Source organism: Toxorhynchites rutilus, chromosome 2 (assembly GCF_029784135.1).
Source record: "Toxorhynchites rutilus septentrionalis strain SRP chromosome 2, ASM2978413v1, whole genome shotgun sequence".
NCBI classification, from domain to species: domain Eukaryota; kingdom Metazoa; phylum Arthropoda; class Insecta; order Diptera; family Culicidae; genus Toxorhynchites; species Toxorhynchites rutilus.
The window spans coordinates 72071167-72091086 of NC_073745.1; the positions used below are offsets into that span (position 1 = coordinate 72071167).

Sequence of the window (19920 nt, forward strand, 5' to 3'; positions counted from 1 at the left end):
AAGGAAATGAACCCGCCCAACGCGCCGGAGCTTTGCTCAAAGAGAAATATTGGGCGATTATGAAGCAGGCCCTCCGGAAGAACCCAAAAGTTGTCAAATCGGAGGCGGACTTCAAGAGAAAATGGTTTTCTGTTAAAAAAAACTACAACCTGACGTTGTACAGAACCTTATGGACGGGGTAAAGAGGAAGGTGCGAGCATACGGGCTTGGGCTCGAAGTATGAAAAATGGAAAATGCCAAAAGTTGTTTAATAGTTTTTATTTTACTGTCTAAAAATTTCAAAAGGATCGGTCTACTGGGCGAATTTCTACAGCGTTTTTTCCGTGATGCAATTTGATGTGACACACCCTTTATTTGACCCATATCGGACAATCCGAAACATCTTAAATAAAGTTTTCAATTTCACGCAAAAATAAAAGATTTCTATTAATGATGAAATGATTCGAAATAGACCAAATCCGCAGTAGGGAGTAAAAGGGGCAAAGATGTTCTCCTTCGCGATAACACCCAGATATATACGGGAAAACTGTCGAGGAAACATTGACGCAACTCGAATAGAAAACTCTCCCGTATCTAGAGTACTAATTCGTAATAGCCCCTTCTTCTTACCACGTGTTAAGATTGCTGCAGCACGGCTCGAGTAGTGAAGAAACTGGATGTAAGATAAGCAGATAAAGAATAACACATCACTAAAAAGTGTGTTCCAATATTAAAAAATAACACTGAAATAGAAATGGATCGATAACTTGAACATTTTTGGTGGCACGGATGAGACGTTAGTTATGTTAGGGGTAAAACGGACAGGTAATGTAATACGCGAATCATTGAAGTCTTTCGCTAGGGAGATGAATAATTTCATTTTTTCACCCATCCTTTGTCTTTCCAGCAAGTGGAATGAAAACAAAAAACAGTGAGAAAACAAGAGAATGAGAGCTCGATGTACTTTCTATAACTAACTTTTCTCTGTCCGTCGTACTCAATATTTACGATTTTTTCATTCGTATTTTTTCGCTTAAAAATGAGCTTAATTATATTAGGTGTACCGGTAAGTTTCTTCGGTTTTACAACAACTTGATTATTATTCCAGTGAATCAAATTTCCAGACAATCGTTGGAAATCTACTGTCAGTGCGCGTCTTTTTCAGTATATGTCAAAAAAGTTGGAACGAAAACAACATAGTTTTTTTGCCACTTCGAATATGTCGAATTTCGTACCAACGAGAGTGTTTTTGCGGGGAATGTTTCTTCATTGCTTCAGTATGAAGAAAAAAGCTGCGGATTGTCATCGCATTTTGGTGGAAGTTTATGGTGACCATTGTTCCAACTGAGCGAACATGCCAGACATGGTTTGCACGGTTTAAAAATGGTAATTTTGAGTTGGAAGACGAAGAACGTTCCGGATCGCCAAAAAGTTTGAAGATGAAGAATTGGAGGCTTTACTCGATCAGGATCCGTCACAAGAATTTGCAGATACTCTTAGCAAATCATATTCAATAGTTTAAAACCAATGGTAATGATCCGAAAGATAGGACATTGAGTGCCGTATGAATTGAAGCCACGAGACGTCGAACGCCGTTTTTATCACGTGCGAACAACTGCTCCAACGGCATAAAAGAAAAGTTTTTTTGCATCGAATTGTTACTGGCGATGAAAAGTGGGTCCATTACGACAATCCTGAACATCGGGCAACGTATGGATACCCCGGCCATGCATCAACATCGACGGCCGCGCGGAATATTCACAGCCAGAAGGTTGTGCTGTCTGTCTGGTAGGACCAGCTGGGTGAGGTGTACTATGAGCTGCTAAAACCGAATGAAACCATCACGGGGGACCTCTACCGACGACAATTGATGCGTTTGTTCCGTGCACTGAAGGAAAAACGACCACAATACGAGCAAAGACACGATAAAGTTATTTTGCAGCACGACAATGCTCGGCCGCTTATCGCGAAACCGGTCAAAACATACTTGGAAACGCTGAAATGGGAGGTCCTATCCCATCCGCCGTATTCTCCAGAAGTTGCTCCGTCCGTTTACTACCTTTTTCGATCGATGCAACGTGGCCTGGTTGACCAGCACTTCTCCCATTTTGATGAGGTCAAAAATTGGATCGATTCGTGGTTAGCCGACAAACCGGCCGATTATTTCCGCAAAGGGATCCGTGAAGCCAGGAAGACGGTAAAAAGTTGTGACTAGCGATGGGCAATACTTTGAATATTAAATTCGTAACCATTTTTGCAAAATAAAGCCTTTTTTTTAATTAATGCTTTATTTTTCAAAATGAAAGAAACTTAACGGTACTCCAATTAACATCGCTTCGTTGTTAATCCTACTGAAATATAACCAAAATAATATTCAAATCATCCGCATATTCATACTACCACAAGGTCGGGTTAAACTGGGTTATGCGAATGGGAGAATACCACGCTATAGGATACTAAGCATTCCCCCTTATTCCACGAGGTGAGTGATGTGAGATAGCAAAGTTTCTCGCTTCATTGTGGAAGGTACATTACTTTTCAACTTATTTTTCATACCCGAATCGATAACATATGAGGACACGACTTCAAATCTCACTTAGTGACAAACTATGGTCACGCCATTCGCCTACGGGAATGCAGTGACTCGAGCCATCTCACCTCACTTGCCGCGCAGAATAAAGGGAATTATATTCTACCTTATTCTACGCGACGAATGACGTGAGATGGCTCAAGTGACTGCATTCCCGTAGGCGAATGACGTGACTATAGTTCGTCACTAGGTGAGATTTGAAGTCGTGTCCTCATTTGTTATCGACTCCAGTGTCAAATCGGAGCTAAAAAATAAAGTGGCTTCCAGAATAAAGTAGTAAACTTTGCAATCTCACGTCACTCGCCGTGCGAAATAAAGGGGTTTGTGTCTACTTCTGGTCCTAGTTCCCTAACCACTCGCTCTATTACAGATATTCAGAGGTGTAAGTTTGTAGTGTCTGAGTATGCCGATGATTCGGTTTTGGATCAACGTTGTATGTGCTGCGTTGTATTTGCTAACTAACTTTCTTTCTTCAGATGGACTTTGGTTTTCGTACTCGGCTAGTTCTTTGTAATCTCCTGGCAGATTTAGATTTTATCAATACTGGTGCCGGAGACAACGAATTCGGCATTCAATCTATCACTACACATATTTACAAAAAAAAAACGAATGTGAAATTATGAATAATCTATTGATTCATTCTCTCAATGGATCATAATGGAATTCGAATATATATAATTGTGAGCCGTGGCGAAAAAATGTAATGGAAGCTGATTTCGTAAAGCCTACGGGGAGACACGAAACAGAAGAGAAATTTGGATTTTGGATGCGTAACGCATCCAAAACAGACGATCCGGAAATATTGTTTCGTTTCATATTTTGGGGTCGCGCTATTGGTGCCGAAAAAGTGTGTGCGCTGTATTTTCTCCATTAGCAATTCGGAAAATCGTTGTTATTGAAAGCATACATCGTCCCCCGGTTTCTTATTGCGTGATGCAGTTTGAAATTGAGTTGGTGTTTTTCCATCCACCGTAAATGATCCAACCGAGCGTTGTGATATCATAAGGCGAAGCAGCTGGAAACTCCCCTTGTTATCCCTAACCAACCAGCCAAACCACTTTCGTCGCAATCGATTTCAGCTGATTAACTATTCATATACACCCACTATAAATTTTCTCGGCCTCGATGACACGCAAATTCTCGGCAGCGTCTCCAGTTGCCACCCTTCTTCAGTGCACGGTGTGATTGTTTGCGACGGGACACTAAACAAAAACAACAAACCAACCAACCAGCATTATGACCTTCTGATCATATGTTTTAACTGCGCTATTCGCACTCCCACGACTGCGGGGGGAAACGCGAAGATCGCACCATGACGTGAGAACCGTTGCAAAGCAGTCAGTCGGTCGGTCGGTCGGTCGGTCGGTCCGTTGTTTTCCCTTTCTCTTTCAAACGAGCCACTAAGCCAACAAACCAGTCAGCCCCGTCCAGCCCTTGTAGTAGTAGTAGTTCAACAAGATGTAGTCGTCGAAACAGGTTGCGAAGGAATTATGTTTGTATCACAATCTATCATTGGGCATCATTCACCGTCAGTGACCGTCATCCGTTATCGTCATACTTCGTGTCGTCTATTTCTCAACACAGCGCTGAAACTCCTACTCCGGCACCCCAAGCGAGAAGCTAATCAGCTCAGCTCTGGATTACACAATCTAGTACTGCACTGCGAGAGCGATGTTTGTTATGTAAAGAAGAATCGCGGCATGGATCCATTTTCTCTCTTCACCACTACACTCTCACGCTTGAAGTTTTCCCAATGGCGAACACAATTCGCTTCTCGATAAGGCTGGTTATGGCATCATCATCATCATCAGCATCATTAGCACACGCCGCTCGCAGTCAGTCAGTCAGTCAGTCAGTCAGTGACGGCACACTGGCATATAGCTTAAAATAGGTTAGTGTTCGTACTTGGAGGAGGCGAATCTCGCGCAAGCTCTCTCACTCTCTTCACCGCACGCACACAAACACCCACAAACACACGTGCGGCAAATTTAGCGCGCGGATTGTTGCTTTATTTGTGTTTTTCTATTTTCTGTGCTCGAATTGCATTGAATGGATGGATGCGTTTCTTTCTTTCTTTCTTTGTTTTTAAGAGGCTTTAAACTTTGCAGTTCATTCGCCTCTATTGGATGCGTTTTGTAATCGTGACTAGCTGGGGGAAGACAGAGACACTGGGTAGCCCCATAGATAGTAATAGTGCCACCGCCGCAGAGCTGAATCTGTGAGTGGAAGCAAAGGAGGTCTCCGTTTTCACTCTGGCTGGCGGATGATGGTTGGATGACCACCGGTGGCACTGGCGGGTGGCGATGGCGGATTGTGTGCCACCACCATCGGTTCCGATTGAGTCATATCGGTGTTGTTATTGTTGATGAGGGTGTTTCGAAGGAAGCGGTTGAGAAATTGGGTCAGGTTTGTGGAATAATGGAAGCACCAGCAGCGGGGTATTGAGATGAGTTGAGGAGGAACTGATAGGTCGCAGGAGGTTGCCATCGTCATGTTTTCTTGATTATCGTCTTGGTGATATTAACCACATTGTGTTATTATAATTTTTCTAAATTTAATGGCTGATATGATTAATGGTCAAGGAATAATTTGCATTTTTTCGTTTATACAAAAACATCCATGTGCACTTCACTTTCTCAAAAACCACAAAATGGGGGACAATATCTAATGCTTTAGCGTTGGGACACAAATTGCCCTAACTCACCACCGCCTCTTTTCAACTGACTGTTTCCTTCGGACTATGAAAATCTCCTTTATCAGAAGTCACTAGAGAGCACTACTAATTAAATTCTGTCTTAAAACGCGAAAAAAGATCAAGAAGAAAGAAACAAAGATTTCGAATGATTCAAATTCTCTACTAATTTCAATCCCCCTTCTTTATTTCTCGTAACATCTTCACTCTATTATTTTTTCTACGAGCTACTTCTCCTCTTCTTCTCCCTTTTACATCGTAACCACACAGGAGGTTTCCGTAGCCTGATTGGAAGCAATGGAAACCTCATATCAACAGTCACGCTGTGTATGGTCCAACTGTGAACATTCGAACAATAGGAATATTCATACACCGAAAAAGGTGACATGTGTATCGGTAAGATAGGAATACTCTTACGCTTAAATAGCTGCTGTGTAATACACTGCGTTTCACAACTATAGAACCACTAATTTTTTTCTGAGATTCCAGAGATATGTAAGATGTCGGTTGAGTTGAAGTATGTAGTGTAGAATATAATAACTATCTTCATTTATAAGACTGGCCATTTCAAGTTAATTGTTGTGTTAAGGCGCGAAACATTCCAAGAACTAAAATTTCAGTGTTTCATAACTATAGAACCAGATGGAAAAAACTCTCACATTACGATAAGTTTCTAATTCGTAGGTCATCTTTAGTTTCCAATCAGTTCAAATAACCCATTTGGGGTGGTTACGACCAAGCTGCGCCATGTTGTAGTGAGTATCTCGTTCTACGCAGAGGATACTGCTCGTTTTCAAATCGTCTTCAAATCACTCATACTGCTGGTAAGCTGCATCTATTATTCGTCCGATCACTCCTTATATGTTCCTGACAGGGTTTTGATTTGGTGAACAAGCTGACCAGTTTAGAATCTGAAGCCCCTATTCTTTAAATCATGTCATAACTTTCCGGATTTTATGAATTGATGCCAAATCACTCAATTATCACATTGTTTTTGATGCAAAATCAGCAGTAAATGATTCTGAAGTACTTCGCTGCACTTCTCACTGTTTATTCGTGTTGATGGTGAGCTATCTGAATCTGGTCTTTTTGAGAGAATTCTCCTCAAACCATAAAAATCCCATTTTTATAGTTGCGAATCCAAAAGCTAATGTGGGAACTAATCTCATAGGTTTCACTATTTCAAGAGAACTTCACTGATAAAAAGGAATTCGACTTGAGTAGAATTTCTTCATACGGAATGTGTCATTTAATTTTCCAACTCGTACCTTTGCAGGCGGCAGTTTGATGGTTTGAGGAAAATATTTTCGAAAAGTACTGGTTCATATATTTTTCATCAACACGAATGCATAGTCAGAGGTGCAATGAAGTACTTCAGAATCATTTACTGTTGTTTTTGCATCAAAAACAATTTGATAATTGAGTAATTTGGCATCAATTCATAAAATCTGGAAGGTCATGGCATGGTTTAATGAATAGGGGCTTCAGATTCTGGACTGGTCAGCTTGTTTACCAAATCAAAACCCTGTCAGAAACTTATGAGGAGTAATTGGACCAATAGTAGATGCAGCTTACAAGCAGTATGAGTGATTTGAAGAACTAAAACAAGCAGTATCCTCTGCGTAGAACGAGATACACACTACAAGGAGGAGTGAGATTTTTTCCATCTGGTCCTATAGCTATGAAACACTGGAATTTTAGTTTTTTTCTATGTTTATCGCCTGAACACAACAACAAAGTTGAAAGGGCCAGTCTTATAAATGAAAATAGCTATTGTATTCTACACTATATACTCCATTTCAACCGACTTCTTACATATCTCTGGAAATACCGGAAAAATGAGTGGTTCTATAGTTGTGAAACGCAGTGTATACAACGAAAATATCGTAAAATAAAAATATATGCGAAAAAATTCGACTCTGATACAGCTGAACTGTTAAATGAGCCTAATAAAATAAACAGATGGGATGAAAAAAATCGTAATCATAACCATGTAACTCAACAAAACGTACCAGCACGCAGGATTTTACCTTTCATTTGTTGAATGCGGATTCGCTCTAGGACTCGGGGGCGTGCTAGCGTGCAAATGATCTGCGATTAGTGGTCCGTTGCGGAGTTGCATTAGGTGAGCGCCTTATACCGCCGGTGTACTGCGCATGTGACGAGTATCGGCCATACGTTCGGTTCGACTCCCGTCCGTTTCGCCATGAATGTGGACTCACCTGGTCTTAGCCCAAATATATATGGTTGACGTAACGACCAAAACTCGCACCGCGGTTCATCCGCTCGCAGTTTATCGGGGTTCCACTGTATTAGGAAATCAATCAAGGCATAGTTTCATTCCGCGAGCTAAGTGGGATGAATATAGTGCGATTCACAGAGAGTGTCATGGAAAAAAACGTCAAGGTTACGCCCACGTACCATCAACGTCACCTCTAATTAACACTTACAGTCTGTGCTGGAAGCAGCAACGTCACGTAGAATGGCAACAAATGAAGTATTTGATGTTATTCACCTCATGGAAGCTACAGTGTCACTGCTTACAATGGTTGTGAATTGCAATGTAGTAAGCATTCTCTTTAAAATTAGCACGCCGGGGAAAAAAATTGCGTTAACGTTCTCCATGGAACTTTTGCCGTTTCAACGTATGTATTAACTAGCATCATTTATTAATACTTTGTTTAGATTTCTTAAGCCAAATAACACGCCTTGAATGTATTCCGAGGGGCAAGCTCTAGAATACGCGTGACCACAGTGCAAGTCGAAGGAAATTTCTTCGACGAAAAATCCCCCGGCCAGAACGGGAATCGCACCCGAACACCCTGCATAATAATGTGAGACGCTAACCACTCGACCACGGGTGCTAGCACGCCGGAAAGCAGTTCTTAATTTTGAAAAAAATCATTGAAAATTATCCCGAACTATAGTTGAAAGGAATTTTCAAAATCTCCTCTAAAACTCAGGAATATAATATAAAATCATTGAGGACAATTTTACATAAATTAAAGATTTAAAAACATGGATGCCAAATGTCTTAAATTGCCTGAAACGTCGAGATTTGTTATCTTGTTATCTCAAAAAAATTTTAAGCAATAATCGACTTTTCAGAAGGAAAAACGATTTTTGACAAAAACAATTTTGTTGAGATGACAAAAAGTTTCGTCGTTTCAGGTAATTTTAAGACATTTGGCATCATTTTTTTTCGAAATCCCGATTTCACGTCATTTTCCCAATTGGGAGATTTTTTTGGTTTTTCAAAAAACTCCAGTTTTGACGTCTGCGACACTAGAAAATGATGACCGATTGAGCTAACATTTTGCATGGGATATTTTATCGTGCAAATCAACATTTCGAAGAAAGTCCCGTATGAAAAATCGAGATGGGTTTACATTTTATTCCGAAAAACCGGAAGTTCCAGTGAGTCGAATTTTGACAAAAAAAATCGGAGATGACCGTAGATCTCGACGTCTCATGCAATTTAAAGACATTTGGCATCAACACATTGAAAAAAAAAGAAATATAAAAAAATCATTTTTCTTAATATTTCTGAAGTTTAGGCATTCAAGAACACACCCTAGAAAGGACTTTCCAAAAATCCCATCATTTACCGAGTTATAGCGATTTTAGTGATGAGGTATCTTCCCTCGCAATGATATTCACAAACAACTAGAACAACGAGTGAAAACCCGAACCGCCCTCGAACCTCGAATTTGACCTCTAAAATGCCCGAATAGACGAATGACGAATGTTGTGAACAAAATAAATCTAATGACGATTGGTTTTGTGGCCCCCAAGGCTGCCTGTGGCTATTGTAAAACATTTGGCCGATTATTTCGAAAAACAGTATATTGCATTGTAAGAAACTACATTCAAGTTTTGGGAAACATGAGTTTCCATAGATAAAATTGAAGTTCTCCTTAACATGTCCGTCTTACCCCCGTTCATTCTCGAGCTTATCACCTAAAAAATAATCAAGGTGTTGGTATTGAAATCTCATCTAATCTAATCTAATCTAACAAAATATGAAAACAAATGGGAGTATTTCTACCTTTTAGACTGCGAAGTTCCTCTAGGACAGGGGTTTTCAGATTTTTTTTATGGCAGAGCACTTTTTATAGCAAAAATATTTGACGGAGCACCTGCATTTTTTAATCAATAAATCAAATCCTTTTTGCAATGACGTTACCCAACTGGGCACAACTCTTTTTCGGTTGCGCCTCGTAGATAAAGGACATCTGACCCGGAGTAAACAAGATAAATCACTTTATGCCCAGTGAAATCGAATTAAAGAATATTTTGGTGGTGGTGGGTTTTCAAGTGGGAGCATTTGCTATAACTTCGCGGAGCACAAATTTCCCGCGAAGCACCATTTGAAAACCCCTGCTCTAGGAACATTAGTGACTTGATGGAAGAAAATGGAGAAGAATAAGGAAATCACTGATCAATTCGGCTGTTGTAATCCATTGTGTCAGATCACAAGTGTGTTATACCATTCCATAGATCAATTAAACTACGACTGAAAGTCTCTTCATAGAAGAAGAATTCCATAATCATATATAAATATTAGGATCAAACTTAGTCTCCGGTCGGAAAGTGCTGTGCAAATCATTCTCTGATATTGAAACGGTTTAGTATGACAATTTCAAAGAAACCACGTAGTACAAATTTTCTCCCTTTTGGATGATTGGAAAACGTTCTGAAACAGCTGTTGTAGTAACTTCTAGCACTTTTCCAAATTCTGCCCACGTTCAAACTGAGTTTTCGAGCAATGATGTAATTGATCGTCTTCGAATTTCTTCGGTTGTATTGGGCGTGATTTATCGTTGACATCAAAACAATTACCCTTCCATCTATTGGAGGGATCGAAGCTGTTGCTTGTCATGCAAACATCAGAGGCAAAGACCTCTGTATTGTCAGCTTGTATTGGCCTCCGAGAGCTGCGGTTAGCAGCAATCAGCTTGTTGACATGTGCTCACTCCTTCCTGAGCCACGATTGATCTTGGGAGACTTCAACTCTCACGGAACTCCCTGAGGGGAACAGTACGATGACAATCGTTCATTGTTGATATATTGATATATGACCTTTGTAACAGCTTCAATATGACCGTTTTGAATACTGGGGAAACAACACGTGTACCTGAACCTCCTGCTAACCCAAGTGCTTTTGACCTCTCGCTTTGCTCGAATTCATTATCGTTAGATTGCAAGTGGAATGTAATCCAGGACCCCAACGGTAGTGATCACTTGCCAATCAAAATTTATATCACCATTGGGTCGAATTCTTCTGAATCTATAAACATGGCATATGACCTCACAAGACACATTGACTGAAAAAAATATGCGGATGCAATTGCTCTAGCCATCAATTCCAGAGATGGCTTACCTCCATTGGAGGAGTATAACATCCTCTCTTGTTTGATCTATGGCAGCGCGGTTCGCGCTCAAACGAAACCCATCCCAGGTTCCACGATTCGCCGAAGGCCTCCCAATCTATGGTGGGATATCCAATGTTCCAAGCTTTATGTAGAAAAATCGAATGCATTTAAAGCTTTTCGGAAACGTGGAACCCCTGAAAAATTTCAAACGTATTTAGCCCTTGAAGATCAATTTAAAAACTTAATCAAAGGGAAAAAACGAGCTTATTGGCGAAATTTCGTGGGAGGTTTGTCACGAGAAACGTCAATGAAAAAAATTATGGAAAGTGGTTCGAAACATGAGAAATCGCTCTTCAACGAATGAAAGCGAGGAATATTCACATCGATGGATTTTGAATTTTGCACGGAACGTTTGTCCTGATTCCGCTCCTGTGCAAAAAATAGTTCGAGATATACCACAAGATAGGTGCGATCTTGATTCCGAGTTTTCGATGGTAGAATTCTCTCTTGCTCTCCTTTCTTGTAACAATTTTGCTCCAGGATCGGATCGAATTAAGTTCAACTTGCTGAAAAACCTCCCTGATGTTGCGAAACATCGCTTGTTGAATTTATTCAATCGGTTTCTGGAGAATAATATTGTTCCAGATGATTGGAGACAAGTACGAGTTATAGCTATTCAAAAACCCGGAAAACCCACGTCCGACTTCAATTCGTACCGCCCAATAGCAATGCTGTCTTGTATACGGAAATTGTTGGAGAAAATGATCTTGTTTCGCCTTGATCGATGGGTTGAAACGAATGGCCTACTCTCAGATACACAATATGGGTTCCGCAGGGGCAAGGGGACGAATGATTGTCTTGCGTTGCTTTCTTCAGAAATTCAAATGGCTTACGCCGAAAAAAAACAAATGGCTTCAGTATTCTTGGACATAAAGGGGGCCTTTGATTCTGTTTCAATAGAGGTTTTGTCAGACAAATTACACTCTCGGGGTCTGCCGCCTCTATTGAATAATATGTTATATAACTTGCTTTGTGAGAAACATTTGAATTTTTCTCAAGGGGATTTGACAGTAAGTCGAGTCTCCTACATGGGACTCCTTCAGGGCTCATGTTTAAGCCCCCTTTTGTACAACTTCGATGTAAGCAACAACGACAATTGCCTTACACAAAATTGCAGCCTAAGACAACTTGCAGATGATGGAGTGGTGTCTGTCGTAGGATCAAACGAATCCGACCTGCAAGGACCCTTACAAGATACTTTGAACAGTTTTTCAACCTGGGCCATTGGTCTAGGAATTGAGTTCTCCACGGAGAAAACAGAGATGGTCGTCTTTTCTAGGGTTCTTTTGGGTAAACCGATGGGGTCTGGTTCGACTCCAAATGTACTTGGGGGGCCCATATTAGGTATCTGAGTAAAAAATGCCAACAAAGAATACACCTTCTCCGTACAATTACCGGTACCTGGTGGGGAGCCCATCCACAAGATCTTATAATGTTGTATCGAACAACTATTCTCTCAGTGATGGAGTATGGCAGTTTCTGTTTTCAATCAGCTGCCAAAACACACCTCATTAAACTCGAGCAAATTCAGTATCTTTGTCTCCGTATTGCTCAACGCATACCATGAGTCTCGAGGTTTTGGCAGGCGTACTCCCACTAAAAGATCGCTTCAATTTACTATCTCTTCGGTTCCTCGTCCGGTGTAAGATTATGAACCCATTGGTGATCGGAAATTTTGAGCAGCTAATCAGGCTAAATTTTCATTCTGGATTTATGAGCTCATATAACGAATTCATCTCCATGCAGGTTGATCCTTCTTCGTATATTCCCAACCGTGTTTGTTTTCCTGACTACATCAATTCCTCTGTACATTTTGAACTGTTCATGAAGGAAAAAAGTCATGGAATTCCAGATTATCATCGATCGGGGATCGTTCCTACGATCTTCAATGCAAAGTATGGGCGTATCAATTGTGATAATATGTACTTTACTGATGATCCTATGAATGAGTCCACAGGATTTGGAGTGTTCAACGATTTTTTTAGCACCTCCCACAGTCTTCAGAATCCTTGCTCAGTGTATATTGCTGAATTGGCAGCAATACACTGGGCGCTGGACAGCGTCGCCTTACGACCTGTTGAACACTATTACATTGTAACGGATAGTCTTAGCTCTGTCGAAGCTATCCGTTCAGTGAGGCCGGAAAAGTACTCGCCGTACTTCCCTGAGAGAATACGAGAAATTTTGAGTGCTTTATCCAGACGCTGTTATGTCATCACCTTTGTCTGGGTCCCTTCACATTGTTCAATTCCGGGTATTGAGAGGGCTGACTCATTGGCAAAGGTAGGTGCAATGGAAGGCGATATTTATCAGCGTCAAATCGCCTTCAATGAATTTTATTCTTTAGTCCGTAAAAATACCATCGTTAAATGGCAACGTAAGTGGAACGAAGATGAATTGGCTTCACTCGATTATCCCTAAGGTTAGCCTCAAACCATGGTTCAAAAGTCTGGACTTGAGTCGGGACTTTATTCGCACCTTCTCTCGACTCATGTCCAATCACTGTTCGTTAGACGCGCTACTCTTTCGTTTTAATCTTGCCGATGGCAATATCTGTGCTTGTGGCCAAGGTTACCACGACATCGAACACGTTGTTTGGTCGTGCGAGGTGTATCTTGTTGCCAGATCGAATTTAGAAAACTCTCTTCGGGCCAGAGGAAGACAGCCCAATGTGCCGGTGAGAGATGTGTTGGCTCGGTTAGACCTTGATTACATGTCCCAAATATACGTCTTCTTAAAAGTTATCGATCTTCGTGTGTGATTGTTCATACATCCTTTTCCCCTCCTTTTCGTCCTTCACGAGCTATCGGTTCCCTTCCTACTAACATTAGAATAAGTTAAATTGTAAATACATATTAGATGTAAGGATAGTTTTAATAATTGAGTGTCAGTGTGAATGAGAATGTGAATGTGAATGGGAGTGTGAGTGTGAACACACATCTCCTTACATCCCACCCTTTTCCTAATGAAAATGTGTCACCCTTCTTAACTCAAGTCGACCGCGAGTAATCGGTTTCCTATTTTATTAACCATAGAATTAAGGAAACATGTCAATATATGCTAGTAGAAATATAGTTAAGAGTATGGCTCCTTTAAACTTATTTAACTGAGCCTGTAAAAATAAACGGATTAATAAAAAAACAATTATATTTTAATCGTCCAATCGTCTTCTACACTTTCTTCTAAATCAAACTGATGCAAAAGCAAAATGTCAAGAAAAAAAAGCTTTATATTTTACTATTTATTATGATTGTTTATACTATTCGAATGGTAATTAAAAATGCCAATTCTAATGAAAATGTAACAAATAAGTCTGTAACGCTTTCTAAGATTATTAACAACACCATCTAACATTCGCAAGCGGAAAAAGTTGAGGCTTCGAATAGTTGTTTTTAGTGGAACACCTCCAATACTTTTACAAATGACATCATGTAGCTACTTTGACATTCCGTTGTAGATATATGGTAAATTTTTATGAAATAAAAGCGTAAACCAATACGAACACATCTGACTATTCGAATGTAGAAAAGATGAGACAACAGAAATCAAATGCCAACCGTATCGATCTTCGATACTAAGTCTTGCAGCTTTTTTTCAGATGGTGATACTTCGAGGCAAATGTTTGTGATGAGAAGATAGTTTCAATATGGTTCCGAATACGAGGATCATTGATAATCAATTTATGCATATTCTCACCTGTTAAAGCCGTTACGTCATAATGAGCCAGATATTATTCAAAAACTATTTCATACACTCAAATTATTTCTGAGGAAGAATTCCTGAACGAAATATGCAATCTTTATACTCTTCCACATGAGTTGTGACCATTATTTCATCTCCATGTCTCATAAATTACACGGTGTTGAAAAGATCACTCAAGTTGATTCACAACTGGCAGGAATGGGCCACAGATAGCCCGCAAAACAAATTGGCTTCTAATATGATCACCTTCGAGTATGAAAGCGAAAGCTCCGATAACGAAAGTTATGATAAATAAATGAATAAAATTGCAGAAGTCTACAAATACACACCCGCTCTAAATCATCTACACTGTATTCTACCTCGATTGACGCAAAACAGCGCTATAGCTCGGATAAACCGATCAAACATCTTAGTGTGCATCTGCGATTGTGTGTGCGAATGAGCGCGTCGATATATAGCCGCAAAAAAATTGCGTATTAGCTGCGCTATCGCACCCATCCCCCTTCGCCGGGAGAATAGAAAATAGCGCCAACCACCCCATTTTTGCATCCAACCGAGGGTATGCAGTTGGCGCGCGATCTCCCGCTCAACTTCCACACTCCCCCGCGCCCCACCCCACGTACCCCTCACGGCGTCGCTGACCCTGTTTCGCGGCGAGAGAAAGAGAGAGATGTGGAAATCTGCCGTCGCTTTGCCGCCTAGACTTTGTGCGTTCGCGTATTAGCGCAGCGGGTGCGTGTGTGCGCTTTCCGTCGTTCCGAACGAACACATTGGATCGAAGTCGTTTTGCACTTACGACGGGGCCGGTGTAGATTCTCGCGTCCTTCCCCAGGTCAACGACCGACCGCCAAGTGAAATAATGAATAAAATAAATACACAAACGCGCGCGCCGCCGAGTGTTCGTATTGAGCCATGGAAAGGGGCGGGGGGAGTGTTTGGCTAAATCGTGGACACTTTATTTATACGAGCTGTGTTTATTAGTGGAAGAGAGGAAATAAAGTACGATTTCTCCCATGTCCTACCCTCCGTTGTTCTTGCCTGCACCTGATCTGAACCATTTCTTGGCAGTATCGCATTTATCGCGATAGTGCTAGTTACTCAAGTGCATCCACCAATGTACTGAAGTGAAAGTGGCGGTAGATTAGCGATGCCGATGACAATACGGTTTGGTTTCATTCCCATTCTACTAATGAAGCTGTAACAAAAAAGGGTAAGAGAATTTGTAAATCACCACAGTTCTCCCTTGATTGTGAAATATGGAGACGCGGGGTATTTATGATGATCCAGTAAAGGACCTACTAATTGGACTTTTAACCTTTGCATTTTTTGCCGGTGGTCATAATCCAGAACGTCATACCATATTTGCACTGCACGTAACAAAGATCATCTCAGGAGTCGTACCATTTCAAAATCCACCATTCGAAAGAGGCATACCGACTCAGCTTTTGAGGTTTCACTCTCCGGTGTCTACACAGATGGCGCAACCCATTGTGGCATCATGTTCTCATAACATAATTCTGTTCGTTTCATTATGCTTTGTTCATATTCGTACGTACGTTTCGGCCACCGAGATCTGGAAGCGCGGGTTGGGGGAGAGACCTCCCGAACATACCACATGTTCATCACGTTTGCCTTATTCGGGGTGCTTTTTGTTCGGATGATCGTATGGTTGCCGCACAAACAACAAATGGGACCGATTGGGCAGAAAGCGCGAAACCTCGGATGGCCACGGCGGGAAAAAGGAGAGGAGTGCTGAGCTTTAGCTTCGCGCTGTGCTCATTTCGAAATCCATCAATCCTCAGCCCTTCGCCACCGGGGGCCCACTCGGTGCTGGATAGTTTTGACTGGGTTGAAAGTGAAGGTAGCGAGAGAGCGAGGCAAGAGAATGCAAAACAAAACAAAAAGGCAAAACAGCGAGTAATATATTGGATGGGGTTTTTATGTGAAACCATTTTCTGTTGTTTTTGATCGTTGGGAACGAAGCTTTTTGTGGAGAAGCATTACCGCTCGCTTTGTTAGATGGTAATCGCACAAAAAATGGCTTAAAAAAACAGACCATTTCGTAGTCCTATTAGACCGCGAGAATATAGTTTTGAAGCGCAATTTTTTCATTTATTTCGTATCGACTTCGACTTTGAAAGTAGTACAGACTTAACTATCATATTTGTCGTATTCTATTTCTTAAGGTTTTTTTTTGCAATATTGAAGTCAAATTCGTCTATCACTTCGTTGAATAACGAAAATGGCGTCAGCTGTTTCGCAATTTTTTTTTCTTGCTATAATATTCAAGAAATATAATTTAATTTGAGAGAATTTGAGCGCAATATCATCGAATCTGATTTTTTTAATGACTTTTCAAAACTTGGCATCAGTGTTACCACATTTTAATCTGTACCAGAGGGGTTAAAAATCTTTCTCATCTGTTCTTTGTCTTCAATAAATCTGTACCATCGAAAATATTCGTTGTAAAAAAATATATTTTATTAGAATGAATAAAACTCATTTATTTACTAAAATATCGGGTTTTTCAATAAGAGTGCTACAAAAGTTTTTTTTTAAATAGAAAAAACGGTTTTGAATATCAATGAAATTCTTTATTCATGTTAAAGTACCGCTTTGTCTCATATTCCGAACAGTCTCAAATTCCGAACACTTCATTTTTGAATGTAAATTTACTATACACCCATGCCTCGCTTTACGGCCTAGATACGTTCCACGAAACTTGGCCGCAAAGCGATATAAGGCTTATCGCCTTATATCGCTAAGAAATCAATTATTATAATACAAATTTAATCGGATCGGTTCCAAATTTGTTAAATGTTACATACATGATTTATCATTCAAAATGCATTGTTTTCATTTAAATTAAAAATATATACATAAAAAGTACATATATCTGTACATAAAATAATAACATGAAACAACTTCATGTTACATTGAATATGTGTCAAAGGTCAAAGGATGAATACATTAGAAAGTCAATGGAGGTATGGGAAAAAATGACCTTCGAACTTTCAAACGAGACTTCCTTAAAAATGTTGATTCCCATGAAAAACTACACTATGCAAAATATCAGCTCAATCGGACTTCATTTACTAGTGTCGCACAGCCAGCAAAGTTTGAGTTTTTTGAAAACCGAGAAATCACCCAAGAACACGTTTTTATCAGAGATAATATTCGACAAAAAATGTTTTTTCGTGCGATTTGAAGACATTTGGCATCAATTTTTTTTAAACCCGGATTTCGAGTCGTGTAAACCCATGATTTCATGCCGTTATAGCGAAACATTTTAGGCCGTTAATCGGAAACGTGCCTTAATTGAAGAGGGCCGTTGTAGCGAAATGCCGTATAAAGAACCGTCGTATATCGAGGTATGGGTGTACTTCAAAGTTATAAATAATTGAATAATAAAGGCCCAGACAGAGGCTAGATTTTCAAATCATTCAAAGGTATCGATACAGCCTATAATTTATTATATTAAACATTTGCAAAAAATTACAGGCAAAACCAAAGATAAAATGTTAGCGTTAGCAAATTTCGTAAAAAACAAGCATCGTTAATTTTTCAATTTTTGTACATGTTTCAACTGTTTTGTTTGTCTTTTTTCATGTTAAGTGCTAGAAAATGAATGAATCTACAGTAAATGAATGAAAATAATGATATTTAATGCAAAAATACTCATTAAAATTAGTATTGATGTAGTAGAAGTTTCAAGTTTCGACGCATGATTCCAATTCCGAACACTTCATTTTAAATGTAAATTTACTGAACTGTAATGTTATAAATAATTGAATAATGAAAGCCTTGACATTCTTTGGGTTATAGGCTTCATTTTAACATCATTTACAGGTAGCGATGCAGCCTATAATTTATAATATCAAGCATTTGCAAAAAAGTGACAATCAAAAACAACGATAAAATGTTTGCGTTAGCAAATTTCGTAAAAAACAAGCATCGTGATTTTTTCAGTTTTTGTAGTTTTTTCAACTATTTTGTTTGTTGTTTTTATGTCAAGTGCTAGAAACGGTAAGAATCTACAACAAATGCTTCGGGCTAGAGGAAGGCAGCCCAATGTGCCGGTGAGAGATGTGTTGGCTCGGTTAGACCTTGATTACATGTCCCAAATATATGTTTTCCTTAAATCTATCGATGTTCGTGTGTGATTATCCTTATATCCTTATACCCTCCATTTCTTCCTTTGTGAGTAATTGGTCCGCTTGCTATAAACAGGAGAATGAAATGTAAATTCACAACAGATGTACGAATAGATTTAAGAATTGAGTGTGTGTGATTATCAACATTGTAATAATTTCCTTATACCCCATCCTTTTCCTGAGAAAAATATGTCACCCTTCTAATCTCGAGTCCACCGCGAGTAATCGGTTTCCCACATTACTAACCATAGATTTAAGAAAATTGTTCATATATATAGTTTTAAAAATATATTTAAGATTTCGGCTCCTTTAAACTTATGTAACTGAGCCTGTGAAAATAAACGAATTTATAAAAAAAAACCACAAATGGATGAAATAAAATGATATTTTATATAGAAATCTTCATTAAAATTAGCGTTCGGAATATGAATCAAGTTTCTATGCATGATTCAAATTGCGAACACTTCATTTTTAAATGTGAATTTACTGAAATGTTCTAAATAATTTAATATTCAAAACCTTGTCATTCTTTAGGTTATAGACTTCATTTTGACGTCATTCACAGGTATCGATACCCATATAGCACCCTTGGTCCCGAAGCCATGTAAACTATGAGAAACAAATACAATCAATTATTACCAAAGCAAAATCCATTTTTTGCGAGCATAACATTTTTCCAAAAAAGACTAGTTAATTGACTTTAATTTGATATATCGATCATATGAATCGGTTCAGTAGTTTAAAAGTTATGATTTTTTTTAACCCATTAACGACCAAGCTGTAAAAATAGGTTTTTTGACGAAAGCCATTGTTGTATTTTCTATTGTTAACGCTAAAAGAATTTTTTTCCCATCTTCCATTTTTCGGGAAATGACTGTTCGAAAAATCGAACATTGGCCGAAACACGCACTTTTGTTTTGCAAGTACAAACATACTGCGAACTAAAAGTCACTTCAATTAGCAAATATACGGTATTCATAAATGCATCAATTTTGGATTTCCGGAAGATCAAGAACAGGAACAGGATGGAGGTCTCTAAGCATAAATCCAAACTAATCCACCTAAGGTATGATGTGGCATTTCTTATTTGATGTAATTTTAACTTATTACTGACAGGCTTTTTCTTTCGCACGAAAGCATATGCTGTTATTTTTATTGTTAACTGTGGAGAAATGTCAATGCTTAAAAACTAGTCTCTCCAATTATCCATTTCCCGAAAAAATCGAACCTTTTCCAAAACCTGAAAAGTACCAGAGTACTGCTAAAAAACAATGGCATAGAGGGTTGGTAGGTTATTATTCGGTCCGGCGGAAGAATATTTACACCAGCAATTTCATTAGAATCCTCGTTACACGTACTGATCATTTC

The 19920-nt window shown here is 39.4% G+C and overlaps 1 protein-coding gene across 4 annotated transcripts in view; it reads left to right on the forward strand.

Moving 5' to 3' along the window:
* The window catches only part of LOC129768069 (uncharacterized protein DDB_G0271670), a 174606-nt gene that overhangs the window by 94168 nt on the left and 60518 nt on the right, over window positions 1-19920 (forward strand). The window contains exon 1 of one of the 4 annotated variants that reach the window (XM_055769480.1): window positions 15508-15608. The exons of the other annotated variants lie outside the window; for them this stretch is intronic. The gene's annotated coding sequence lies outside the window, so the exon portion shown is untranslated. Of the gene's footprint in view, window positions 1-15507; window positions 15609-19920 lie in introns of those variants that run through there. 4 annotated transcript variants of the gene reach the window in all.